Source organism: Bombus vosnesenskii, unplaced genomic scaffold, assembly GCF_011952255.1.
Source record: "Bombus vosnesenskii isolate JDL3184/JDL3185 unplaced genomic scaffold, Bvos_JDL3184-5_v1.1 scf7180000015768, whole genome shotgun sequence".
In the NCBI taxonomy this organism is placed as follows: Eukaryota; Metazoa; Arthropoda; class Insecta; order Hymenoptera; family Apidae; genus Bombus; species Bombus vosnesenskii.
Genome location: NW_022884143.1, coordinates 1 through 11,907, shown reverse-complemented (window position 1 = coordinate 11,907; position 11,907 = coordinate 1). Strand labels below are relative to the sequence as shown.

Below are 11,907 nucleotides of genomic sequence, written 5' to 3'. Positions count from 1 at the left end.
TTCTTTCAAGTTTCAGATATTTAATCTAAATTAGAGATATATTAGTAAAACATGAAATGAAATATATATATTTACATTATAATTTTTAAACATATTCGTATTTTTAAACATCATTAACTAAATTTCTAAATAATTAAGAATATACTGCTTCTTATTAAATAGGTACGAAATGTTTTTATTAGCGAGAAGCTATTAAAAGTGATGGTTGACAAATTGTATCGATATACCACAAGTTGACGAAGTATACCAGTAATAATTTAACAAAGCAAATTCTTCACTGCGATCTTCGAGAGAAATTCCTTGGAATTGGAATTGTTGTAACGAACGCAGCTGCATTTATAACATGCGACATAAGTAAACTCTTTTATATACTAAGCTATTTGATTAATGCTAAGTATGTAAGAAATCTAAAAAGCTTTTAAAATCGTATATTTATCATTGTACTATTGATTTTCCTACCATTTCGAAATGTACAACTTTGAGAGTAATTACTATATCTTCGTTCTTAAATAATGGAGCAGCTAGCGAAAAAAATGAAGGAAAGGCGGAGAAACGATGCAGAATATTCATAACGTGCACGTGATTCATCTGCATGTTTCAGTTTTGTTGTATATTTCACAATCGAACATTTTCTTTTCTCTTCTATCGTACTCTTGTATCTTGTGACGTGACTGTTTCTCGTGGGAGATAAGAGCAAGACGAAATGCGGTTTTTAGCATTTCGCAAACAAAAAAGGACGAAACTGTTCGCTTTTCTTCTGTTTTCTTGTTTTTAAATAGAGATGAAAGATAAAAAGACATATCTACAGAATTTATTCTATTTCCATTACACTATTTTCATCTAAATCAATTGGCTTGCTGAATAAATTCTTCTTGTTTACAGGCATAGCTAATAGAGATTTGGATAGTCTAATATGGCTTATTTTCATTCTTTTTCTTAGCTCTAATACTTTCTTTAAATCTTTCTCGCCAAACCTTATAAATTTAAAATTATTCGCACACTGTAATTCATTATTCCAATTCAATAACATTTCACACTGAGTTGCATTTAAAATATCAGAAATTTCTGAAAAATAAAGGAGGGTTTGTACATCAGGATATATTGAAAATAAATTTGGCTGTAATTCTTTACCTATTCCACGTGTATGATATTCTCCTAGTTCTTTCTACTCTAATTATATGTTCCCTCCTAGCATGCTGTCTACTCCTGTTGCTACCTATAGACCTTTTAATAGTAATTTCTTCCATTTCTTCATCATTTCTTGCTACATACCTTTGGATCAAATATAGAACTATAACTAATCACATCTTTAATGTACAATCTCTGTATCATCATGTGTATACATTTTTGTTTTACCTCCGTTTCTAACAAACTTGCAGTTATCTCTGGAGTATAGGGTCACACGCCTGGAATCATATTGTTTCTGATCCACGATATTTTCTCTCCTATTGAATTCTGTTTTATCAAGCAGGACATTTCTGCCTTCTGTCTATTTGATATTCTGAAACAAAACACATTGTCCATTTCCTTCTTTATTACACAAAAGTATTATATAATCATATAAAATAAATGAAATGTACATAACAAAATCACATAATTTAATAGTAATTGTATTTACTTTTTGGCTTTTTTCGTAATAGCGATAGACTTTCTGCTATTTGGGTGTATCATTTTCTTTGGCTTCAGGAATTCTTTTCTCATTGCAGTGGCCTATAAAAGACAACAAAATAAATTAGTTAAAATATTACCATGGCTATGAATTATTTCGATTATCCTAATCATCAAAACTCCAACTCAAGCTATCCGTGTACTCAATGTATAATCATGCACAGGCGAATCGTCGACAGTATCACACGCTTAGAAGCACTAATAGAGTAGACAAAACATCCTACATGCCACAGCTATCGAAACAATAACCAGATAGCAACGGATAGGCGCCTCTGATATACACCCGACGATAACTTCAGAGGGACTAAAACCTCAGTACAAGAAGTCTCCCAAATCAGCGTTCTATACCTCTTTGTTATAACACCCTGAACCGTCACTCTGTTGGATTCATACAATAAATTTTACCACTATATCTAAAGTTTAATTCTTTAACTTATTTGTGAAACGTTCGAACTGCGACTCGAGGAGATCACCGGTGATTTGTCAATTTCGTGATTTGTTGTGTCTCGTATATGATAACAGCAACGACGGCGACGCCTATCGATAGTAAAAGTAATATCGAAGTATACCTTCCTACCATGACATTTCCGGGCTAACAAACTTCAAAATTGGTTTCTTTTGTTTCAAGATATTTTTATCTATTTTTTTTTTAATCTTATAATGATAACCTATTTTAAAATGTGCAATATTTGATAAATGTACATTAGTAAAATTTCATACGAAGAAAGTTTTTGGGAATCCGTATTATATTCAGCGAGCAGAAAACGAAGACTTGACGGAAGTTGACAACAATGGAGATAAAAGTCTTTATCGTAATATTGTTTTTATTGATTTTAACGTCAGATGGAACGGGTTTCGACAGAAAACGATCCACCAAATTTCAAAGAGGTAACGAGCAAACTTCAAGTAAAAACGAGCAGAAGTCAACACCCGATTATTATTATTACTGCGACTCAACAGAGTTTGGAGTAGTATTATACAAAAGATTCCGTATTTGCGTTCTTGTTCGCCGTGCGACATGATAGAAATTGATTTCTCTTCCGCTTGTATCAGATGCGGGATGTTGGTTGATCCTTTTTCACCGGTCTCGATTATCCTATTTCTCTTTATTCGCCTATTTTTTAAACACAAATATAGATTTTTTACGATTATTTATATTGTTCATGACATCATTTGACGAATTCTTCGAGAACTTCGCAAGGGAACCAAGACATAAATGATATTTAAAATGTTTATAGCAGTTCTGAAGTAAAGAGAAGCGATATTAGTTTGAAATGATGGATCATTTCAATGACTTTATTATTTATTGCCTTAATAGCTATCTACATATTATTTTAGTTGCGTTTTTCTTTTGGATCGGAAATGACTATCCTGTGTTTCGTCAATAATTTGTCTTGCTTCTCTTGGTGCATTTCTAAATGTAGTATTGACATAAATGAATTTTTTACTGCAAGAGTTAACATCACTTTTTTTCGACTTCTCTTTTAGGTTACAAGAGTACAAAGCTATATATAGGCCAAAACATGTATGTATCTTTCGATAAAAGATAAATTTTTATTCAAAACCTACGAGACTGCACGCAGATATTTCAAATTGCAGCGAATATTATCACGAATACTTCGCGTTAAACGTGTTATATCTTTTAACATTTTCAGAGACGCGTAAACATCTGCAAGCTATTTATCACTTTATTCGATTGCATATTGTAGCGGCATATGAGTCATAGGACGATGCGAATCGAGAGTAACTCATGTTGTTGTTTTGCCTCGGGGCATTGATACCGTCTCGAGGTACGAAACTTGATAATAAACGAACTCCGGACAGAACAATATCGCCGCTACGCGCAACCGTCAACCGAAGTCGAATTTAAATTCGTTAGAGGGAGATCGTTAGAAGAGTACTGCCGATAGTTTTAAATACATTTGACTACACCAAATATCAACTCGTCTCATCACTATATACACCAACGCGTTTAATCAACCTCCACATAATCGAGAAATGATTTCAAATTTGACCCACGTTTCTATCGACTTCGCTTTCTTCTTTATTTTGGAAGAAATGCACATTCACTATTTATCAGCTAAGCGAACTCGAAACGAATGAAAATTCCCAACCACCACGTAGACCAAAGCCTATCAGCCTTTTCCGAACCTGTAGGTTACAACGAGATTCTTAATTAATTAATTCGTTTCTTACAGGCTACAGAGTCTGAGAATAAAGAATTTTTTTGACCGTTTTGTTACGACCTATGTTAAAACCACATCATAGGAATAAGATAATAATACAGATCGTAATCATTATATATCGGTACATACTATCAATTTGATTGTGCAATTAAATAACATAATATCAAAAGTAATCAAATGTTGGGATACTTTTGCGCGATAGTGTATATGTGTAAAATAATATGATTCTATAAATTCATTCACAATAAATCAAAAACAATGTTGTGTTGCTTATTCTAGTAAACAATCCAACCATTTAACTGTAAGATATTTGGAAAGTTCATGTAACAAGCATACAATATGCCACCCGGAAGGTACCAACTACGTTCCTCTATGAAATTAGTACAAATGTTTCAAGACTTATATATTATTAACATTTCACGCAACGTTTTTATAAGATACGTTAATCCGTAGAAATGACCCGTCGCAGTAAATTTATACATAGATCAGAGTTAGAAAATACAAAAGAACGATATTTTCTCTGAGTATACGAAGTTAAAATGGTGTTGGACGCAAATTAATTGGTTGGAAAGAGGCGCCTTGAAGCGTACTAAAAGAGGTAGCTTACCTCGTTGAAATACCATGGAACGAAACCTTGTTGGGCAATGGGCATTCTGCTGTAGCCTGGAATTCCTTTTGCTCCCGTATTCTTCTTCTGTTTTCCGTGGTTTTGTTACAACACTCGCGACGTTTTCATTCAAACGAACACACAACGCATAAACGGAGAAAAACAAACGTTGAAGGTTGCGTCGCGTCACGCGAATCACTGACGCTACACTTATACGTTGGAAACAGGAACGAAACCGACGCAGGTGCAACACGGGGCCCGTGAAATGTAAACTATCGAACTACGTATAATAATACACGAAAGTATTTCTATTGTTTGTATATATATATATGTGTGTGTGTGTATATTTGTGTGTGTGTGTGTGTGTGTTTGTGTGTGTGTGCGCGCGCGCGCGTGTGTGTATTCATATATATATTATAAATTGGTTATATATATATATATATATATATATATATATGTATAAGATTTATAAAATGAATGCTCGGTAAAATGTCTGTGATAAATAATACCAATTAAAATGGAAAAATTTTTAATTGCATTGCTTCGACTATACATATACATATACTTAATGTGACTTACTTTGTATGAGAAAAATTCTGTTTGTCAATTCGATATCGAGAGCTGATAATGCTAACATACGATGAAACGATAACAGAAGAATCCGAATATTCAGAACTTTTCACGATATATGTTAAACAATATTATGAAATAAATTAAATAATTACCCCGCATTGCTTCCAGCGTACGTGTTCACGATTCTCGGCGAAACCGAATATGGCAGCAGGAAATCAACCAATCACAACTTCGGAAGAAAGTAAAGCGCGGGAAGAAATCGCGGCATCCAGCTTCCTGCGAATCTATTCTCGATCTCGATGTAAGCAGTAATCTTTCGATAATCGTTTTGCAAAATGGCGTGTCTTAAACGAAGTGTATAGTAAAATTCGTATTTGAGAGACGCATAAATAAACGATATCAGGCTATTTCCCGCGAGAAATTCACGTTCGGTTGCAACATAACATGTCACGTATGTATTTTCGTCGAAAACTGATTTCGAGGGACGTGTATATGTACGTATCAAGTTACTTGGCGAAAGTTCAACGACAGACTGTGACTTTAAAACAGTATGTATGCCTATGTTTGTTGTCCGAGAATTGGAAGAATCTGTCATGTTTTGTTTACGTCGGCTGTAATGGAGTGGTGTTTTTGTCTTGTGGTAACTGAATGTCTCAAACAACAAACTCGAGATTTCAATCGATCTTCGAAAAGAAGTCATACCCATTGGCCTTGGGTGATTTGTGATTTCATTAACTTTTTAATTCATAATTGATAACATAAGGTTATTGTAAGACCGATGAAAATATGGATAGCAACCAATTGCAATTGAATATCTGGCCTGTCTTGCACTATTGAAATTTTGCAAGTCACTAAAGTTACCAGCATTAATATGTTCCCTTGCACAAGTTTGACGATAAAACAAATGAAATTTTACTAATTGCAAGTTATTTGATTATTCTATTTAACGAAAAATTATAAAATCATAAAATAGAATTCTATATAACCTGTAAATCGTAACTTGTCAATCTACTAGTACATATATTATAAATTGGTAAACTTTTGTGTGTGGGGGAGGGGGTGCTAGATGTAACACTGATACGACATTTTGAAAAAATATTTAATTATAATCATGAAAGGCGTTATTGAAATATTGAGTTTTTATTAATGTTCCTTGCAACTTCGAGTTTGCGTACTATATTTAAAATGTACATAAGATATAAAGTATATTGACAAGTAACAGTCACAAAATTGTTTCAAATGAGGATAATCATCCTAATATCAACTTATCAATTGTGATCTGATAAACAAGAATTCAAAATACAGTTAAACTGTGTTCTACATACAATAATCTTTTTCGGAGGAGATTTAAATATATGAACATATTGTGATATTTTGTCCATAATAACATGAATAATATAAAGTTTCGTATTACATATACTCTATTTTTTAATATATTCTGCATATCTCATTTTATGACAACAGACAAGCAAACTATATTCCCATTATAAGCTTCGCTCTAATTTCGCATCGTTTCACCTGAATATATCGTGAAATTTCATCCCGTCAAAATTTTGCGTCAATCTTTTTTATCTTAAAGGATTAAAGACAGTTGCAAAACGCCACGGTGTTTCGGGGTTTGTTTAAATTTCCGCCAAATGAAAAATGGTAGTTACTAACGGCACGTCTGGTTACAATTTTCGTTTACAATTCTTTTGGCGAGTAAATATGACGTACTGGGTCGATACTAAGTAGTCGGTTGTCCCTGAAATTTGAACTGTTGAGAACGAGGTAATAACAGGGCGACTGGTTTGTTGCTGTGTAACGTATACACGTTTCTGAATAGTTTTCTACTTTAAATGAAATTAACTGCTACCCGACGGAGTTTCGACGTAGCGATAAACACGCCACTGAAAAAAGCGACGAATGGGAATGGAAAATACGTAAAGATTTTTTTGACAAAATAAAGAATCATTTTGTCAGATTTCAAGAAGAGTTTGGGTAAATTCACTTTATGCTCTTTGCTACTTGACTTATGTTTATAACACTAAAAGTTATCTTTACAAGCAGCGAAGTGATTTAGTTTCATCCGTAGTTCGGTTGCTTCCAATTTTTTCATTTTCACATTGTGTAAATTTCGACCAATTGCGGGGAGACGTAATCGCGAGGAGAGACGTCAACGGGGGTCGTAAATCCCCGTTACGATTATAACAATCGACACCACGAATTGATCGATCCCCTGATTTCCGTTGAGATAATAGGGGTGATTGAGTTTGTATAACACTGTGATTCACAGAATTATAAATTATATATTTCCAACACTTAGATTACACTGACGTAGAGAAATAAATAGTTAACAACTTGTCGCACGAAGATGCGATAGATATGTACGCTAGAGCAGGGCTCTTATAATGGAAATTAATGTATTAATGGACTTAGCACTATAATATATTTAGGAGAGAAGATGTGTGTTCGACAACACCGAGAACCGACAAAAGATTTGCGTGAAGTATGCGACTCTCGCGCTATGTGTAGACTGCCGCGTTAGGCGTTAGTTTTTAGACTGTCTGTCGCTCTTTTTCTAATACGGAAGAAAAGTTCGGTGTGGGTGTGCCCCTGTGCCTAAAGAACGCGGATTCGTTGTTCCCACTTTCGTTAGGAAAAGTGAGGGCAACGAACCGCGGTGTCGATTGGTCATGACCTGCACTACGGCTCGAAGGGATGAGTAGGGAGTCTCCTACCATCGTGGTGGATAGATGACTGTGTGCGTGAGAAAAACCTAGCTTGTTTTATTACAGGGCTATTCGGATTTTCCTAATGGGTGCATACCCGCTTTCTCCGTGTTTTAAGTGCGACTAATAAACCCAAGGACCTCTCTAAAAACCGACTGTGTTTCGAGAATATTTTTAAGCTTTAGAAATTCTTCAAGACAAACGGATTGAAGACACATGGCGAAACAATACAGGGAAGTGAAAGTTATGGTGGGTCCTTATGTGAGGGTCGAAGTGACGTTACGCAGGTCGGTTGTTGTCCGGTCGCGCGGGCTGGCGTGCAGATGTTTTAGGCGGCGTAACACATTGCGTATTACAATATTGATGTTAAAATATTATTATAGAAAAACATGTTAGCAACTTAATTTTCTATTTGTTCGTTTCTCTGTTTTCCTTATTCTGCTTTTGGATTTGTGGTGGATGATTTAAATAATGACGTGACGAGTTGATACTTGATATTGTCAAATATATTTAAAATTATTCTAAATACAGAATTAATCGCACGGGAGACAAAGATTTTGTAACGAATCCTAGCGGCTGCCATTTGTCGTTCACGCGCTGTTGCCGATACCGGATGCGCTAATGTCACGTAAAACAACAAAATAAAAAAAGAAATTTGAGGTGTAAATAAAAAAAAGAAACTTTATTTTTTTTCTAACAATTCACTTTACAATCCACTTCCAAACTCTAGGAGTGACTTTCCAAGACTGAAAGCTCTTATGATTTGACTTTCGATCGAATCCGATTACTTTCTTTTGTCATCCCTCAACATCCCCACCATGCATTTGCATTTGCTAGGCGTCCGCGACCGTTGCCACGTGCTCTTTCTTCTAGAACCTTCGGCGGAAGGACCGTTGGGATGTTGATGGTTCATTAGACACTTCAGCGATATTGCCGCCGATTGTCGCCGATTGTCGCCGAGTGCCGCCACATCTTTATCTCCATCGTCAGTCCATCGGATTTGAAGTATGCCGGTCGTGACACTAACATTGTGGCGTCAGAGACGATGCGTTTTGACTCGCGAAAGGCGTTTTCGGTTTGCTTCGACCACTCGATTCGCCGCGAACAGCCCGTACGTATCTTTGTTCGCGGATCCGCGTAGTTTGTTGCACGGGTATACGTTTATATTGACACCGGTGTTCACAAGGAAAGAGATCCTTGGTGCCCTGTCCGTCACGAAAATGCGACGGGATACTAAAGCCATCGCCACATGCCGCGTTTACGGACGGCTGGTCTCGGTTCACTGGGTCCAGTTGCAAGGGGCCCGGCACTTCCTTGCGCGGTCTCGAAAGGTCTCGTGGTAATAGCAGAGACCAGACTTCTGCGGTCTATCCTTCGAACTCGATATCAATCTTGCCTTCCGTATGTAGAATAACGATGTGAGGTAGATAGTGGGTGAAGGTGCCCACAAGAAATACTCTTGATGTTCAACAAAAAAGTTAATTAAATTATTAACAATCAACAGTCAACAATTTATGATCAACAATTAACGACTAACGATTAACTGTCAACAACGATTAACGATTAACGATGAACGATCAAAAACAATTAACGATTAACAATGAACAACAATTAAGGATTAACGATTAACAATTAACTATCAAGAGTCAATAATCACGTATCTCTAATTGTGTTTGCTTCGCTATGACGCTTAACCTTTCGCACTCCGCAGCTCGGGGCAGAATGAATCTTTGATTCGAAACCAAATGGATTCTTTTCTTTGTTGCCCCTCGATATCTCCACCACGCACGCGTTCATTAGATGTCCGCAACGGTTGCCGCGTATGCATTCTTCCGAATATTCGGCGAAAGAACTGTAGGGATATCAATGGTACATTAGGCGTGTCGGCCTTACGCTTTGAAGGTATAGCGCTTTGTGTCGCGAAGCCGTTGGAAAGTTCCATGGTTGAGTGCCACCACAGATGCATGACGATTAGATACAAACGCTTCAAGTATTACAATTAATAGCTGATACAATTGCAACAAAACAGATGTCCTTTATGCAAGACTACTGAAATTACACAGCTACAATAAAATAAGGAATACGTCTGTACTATGGGAAACATAAATAAATACACACATAGTAGCTTATACAACATGTATGTGGAGGACGATTAAACGCGTTGTTGATTAATGACCAGACGAGTTGATACTTAGTGTAGTCAAATGTATTTAAAACTATTTGCAGTACAGAATTAGTCGTCGTTCGCTTAGTGTTGCTCGATATGTGTATACAAGGTAATGCTTACGTTCGTTCGATATTAATTCGCTATAAGAATGTTCGATACTAACTGTCTTAACGATCGTGTTCTTTTATTTATACTTGGGGGAGTATCGAAAACTTTAAATTCAACCTCGGTTGACGATTGCACGTAGCGGCAACATTGTTTTGCCCGGAGTTTGTTTATCGTTACGCTTTGCTTGTCACGTAAAAGTAATGGGAAAATAATAATAAAAAAATGTTGGGTTCTTGAACCAGAGTTCGAGATACCTCTATTCTATAATAGGATTACAAGTGTGCGATTAAACTGCTACCGAAAGACTGAAGCCTCGATCAAGAACCAGCCCTTCTAGATGTTCGTTTATCTTATGCCTACGTGCCGAATTCATAATCCTTTATTTTGGGAGTCGGTGTCGTGTGCAAGGCGGTTCAGGTTTCCTGAGTCGGTTGAAAATATTTGTTGACGTTACATTCCCCCAGTGTTAGAGTGCGGCTGGTCCTCCAGACTCTTATTTTCGGTGTAGTGCCTCCTTTTGTATGCCCTTTTGGAATCTTACATGCCTTGCTTCGAGGATGACTGAATTGGTGTCTTCAGGTAATTCTCGTAATGGTTGTATTTCCGGTGTGGAATATGTGTTTAAAGGTGCGCTCTATTGGTCTAGAGATATTGCTTATACCTGTGTCTTTTTTTTTCTTTGGTTTTACAACATAATACGCGAATACATAATTTGGAAGGTGGGCATTTGCTTATAATATCGAATAATCCTATTTTGTTAAATATACATATGTTCCTAGTAATGCTAGATCAATATAACTAATAATTTATAAGACACTTAGTTCCTATTTCTTAAGACTTCTAATTCTATGTTCATAATTAAGAGAGCTTACTTCGTTGGAAATTTGATTGAGGTGCATTCTATACGATTATACATTATTAATGATTTTTGGAGCGTTTTCAATTTTTGTTAGGATTTCTTCTAGACTGTCAGTTAAGGGTAAAGCTATCGTTTTGAAATTTGTTTTGTAAGTTATATTGGTTTTTAAGTTATTGTTTTCATCAAAAAATTTATCTATATTTTTATTCATTAATTCTAAATTATCGTTATCCAGAGGTACAAATAGACTTCTAGAAATGGATCCAACAAAATTCAATGACCCTCTTCGGTAACAAGTGTGTGTCATAAATTTAATATGCATGATTACATTGTCTAAATTTCTTTTGCGAGCGCGTGTAATCATTTCATTGGAATACGGGCATTCACTTTTAAAATGTTCTGTTAACATTAGTCTAAATCTTTTAATTTCGCCGAGTTTTGCATATATATCCTTAATGTCTAAACCTATAATTACGTTTACAGATTCGCTATGTAAGTATGCATGAGCTAATTTTTCTTGATATATAGAACTACCGTTAAGGGGTATAACGTTTAGCTTAGCTAACTATGAAGAAGGTGAAGATCGTCCTGGAAAGTAAGGTTTAATACGGTTACCATGTATTTTCCTAATCGAGTGATTTACTATTATTTCATAATAAGGGCTTTTTCACTTTTTCAATGGTGTATGGCCCTGGCCATTCAGTATCTATCTTGTGTTCTTTATGATCGTTATGAATTAATACTAAATTTCCTTCTTTAAAAATAGATTGAGGTTTGGCAATTTTAGAGAAGTTTCTAATAAATTTTCTATAGTATCTAGCTAGCCCAAGGAATGATTTTACATCTGTAGGATTTTTTGGTAGTTTGAAATTCTTTACTGTTTCTATCTTTTTAGGGTTATGTTTTACTCCATCTGCTGTCACTACATGTCCTAGATATCCTAATTCGGGCTTTAAGAATTCACATTTATCTGGTTGTATTCTTAGACCTACTTTCCCGAGTCTTTGGAATATAATGACTAAGTTTTT

At 35.5% G+C, this 11,907-nt stretch overlaps 1 pseudogene; it reads right to left on the bottom strand.

Annotated features, from left to right (window-relative positions):
* Positions 1–796: 796 nt before the first annotated feature.
* LOC117241366 lies at positions 797–4,600 on the bottom strand (annotated as a pseudogene).
* Between the last annotated feature and the right edge of the window lie 7,307 nt (positions 4,601–11,907).